The following is a 2,500-nucleotide window of genomic DNA, read 5'->3' on the forward strand; positions in this document are numbered from 1 at the left end:
CCGTCGGGGTTACCCCCTTCCGATGGATGGCCATCCGACTCACTGGATTCGATAGACGTTCGACCCTACCGACAGTAACTTGACCCCACCCGTACGGCATCGTACTACCGAACATCCATACAAGCTTCGCAAGTTATGCCTCAAACTTTTCACTCACCAACTTTCCCCACAATAGTGTAAAACATGGTCATACCAACGTTGCCTCGGCATGGGTATATACCGCACTGGGGGCATCGTTATAGGGGTGCCTTGGATAGACTTGTACCACTAGCCGAGACACCATGCTGGGTCGGGAAATGTTCACGCACCGCAATCGGTACCAGTGCCGGGTGTCGGTCATATTCCGATGGGGGGTAACCCTACTATTGAACTCGTACTTGTACTTGGGCCGTGCCTAAGGTGTTGGTTGTTTCAATAGTTGGTTACTTGTTTCAATAGTTGACATTTTTTCAATAGTTGAACTTTTTTCCAACAGTTTCAGTTTTCCCGTAGGTAAAGATGATGATGTGTGACCAATGTGTGAATGTGTTGTTTTTTTTTTTCAATAGTCATGTACGCGCCGTTGTCGATGTTATACACACTGCGTACTGCGGGTGAGAAATAAAACAAACTGTTGTGCTGTGCTGTGCTTGATGTTGGCTTGGTGTTATTGTATTATCGAATTGGACTTAATACCAGTGCCGGGCCGATGCACACACTGCGTACTGCGAGTGCTGGCTCGCGCAGTGAGAAATTAAACAAACTGTTGCGCTGTTGTGTTGTGTGCGCTGTGTGGGGGAGACTTTTCATCACACTTGACACGCGCATTCTTACCCTCGATGTTGCCTTGGTGTTATTGTGTTATCGAATTGGACTTAATATCAGTGCCGGACTGTTGCGCTGTTGTGTTGTGTGCGCTGTGCGGGGGACTTTTCCAACACTTGACACTTTGCATTCCGGGACGTGGACGCGTTCTGGGACTTGGTGTTATTGCCGACGGGGCAGTGTTATACACACTGCGTACTGCGAGTGCTGGCTTGCGCAGTGAGAAATTCAACAAACCGTTGCGCTGTTGTGTTGTGTGCGCTGTGTGGGGGACTTTTCCAACACTTGACACTTTGCATTCCTGGACGTGGACGCGTTCTGGGACTTGGTGTTATTGCCGACGGGGCAGTGTTATACACACTGCGTACTGCGAGTGCTGGCTTGCGCAGTGAGAAATTCAACAAACCGTTGCGCTGTTGTGTTGTGTGCGCTGTGTGGGGGACTTTTCCAACACTTGACACTTTGCATTCCTGGACGTGGACGCGTTCTGGGTCTTAGTGTTATGGTCGACGGGGCAGTGTTTTACACATTGCGTACTGCGGGGGTTGGCTCGCGCAGCGCTGTTGTGTGCTGTATGCTGGGGGGACTTGGACGCTTTCTGGGACTTAGTGTTATTGTCGGCGGGGCAGTGTTTTACACATTGCGTACTGCGGGGGTTGGCTCGCGCAGCGCTGTTGTGTGCTGTATGCTGGGGGGACTTGGACGCTTTCTGGGACTTAGTGTTATTGTCGGCGGGGCAGTGTTTTACACATTGCGTACTGCGGGGGTTGGCTCGCGCAGCGCTGTTGTGTGCTGTATGCTGGGGGGACTTGGACGCTTTCTGGGACTTAGTGTTATTGTCGGCGGGGCAGTGTTTTACACATTGCGTACTGCGGGGGTTGGCTCGCGCAGCGCTGTATTGTGCTGTATGCTGGGGGACTTGGACGCTTTCTGGGACTTAGTGTTATTGTCGGCGGGGCAGTGTTTTACACATTGCGTACTGCGGGGGTTGGCTCGCGCAGCGCTGTTGTGTGCTGTATGCTGGGGGGACTTGGGCGCTTTCTGGGACTTAGTGTTATTGTCGGCGGGGCAGTGTTTTACACATTGCGTACTGCGGGGGTTGGCTCGCGCAGCGCTGTTGTGTGCTGTATGCTGGGGGGACTTGGACGCTTTCTGGGACTTAGTGTTATTGTCGGCGGGGCAGTGTTTTACACATTGCGTACTGCGGGGGTTGGCTCGCGCAGCGCTGTTGTGTGCTGTATGCTGGGGGGACTTGGACGCTTTCTGGGACTTAGTGTTATTGTCGGCGGGGCAGTGTTTTACACATTGCGTACTGCGGGGGTTGGCTCGCGCAGCGCTGTTGTGTGCTGTATGCTGGGGGGACTTGGACGCTTTCTGGGACTTAGTGTTATTGTCGGCGGGGCAGTGTTTTACACATTGCGTACTGCGGGGGTTGGCTCGCGCAGCGCTGTTGTGTGCTGTATGCTGGGGGGACTTGGACGCTTTCTGGGACTTGGTGTTATTGCCGACGGGGCACACACTGCGTAGTGCGGGTGCTGGCTCGTGCAGAGCTGTTGTGTGCTGTGTTGTGCTGGGGGAACTTTTCCAACACATGACACTTGTTATTCCAGGACATGCAATGATTTCACACACACGCACGATTGCATATTACCAGGCGCAAAGTGATTTAATGAAAAAAGAGAGAAGCCGCCAGCGC

This window comes from Toxorhynchites rutilus, unplaced genomic scaffold (assembly GCF_029784135.1).
Source record: "Toxorhynchites rutilus septentrionalis strain SRP unplaced genomic scaffold, ASM2978413v1 HiC_scaffold_57, whole genome shotgun sequence".
NCBI classification, from domain to species: Eukaryota; Metazoa; Arthropoda; class Insecta; order Diptera; family Culicidae; genus Toxorhynchites; species Toxorhynchites rutilus.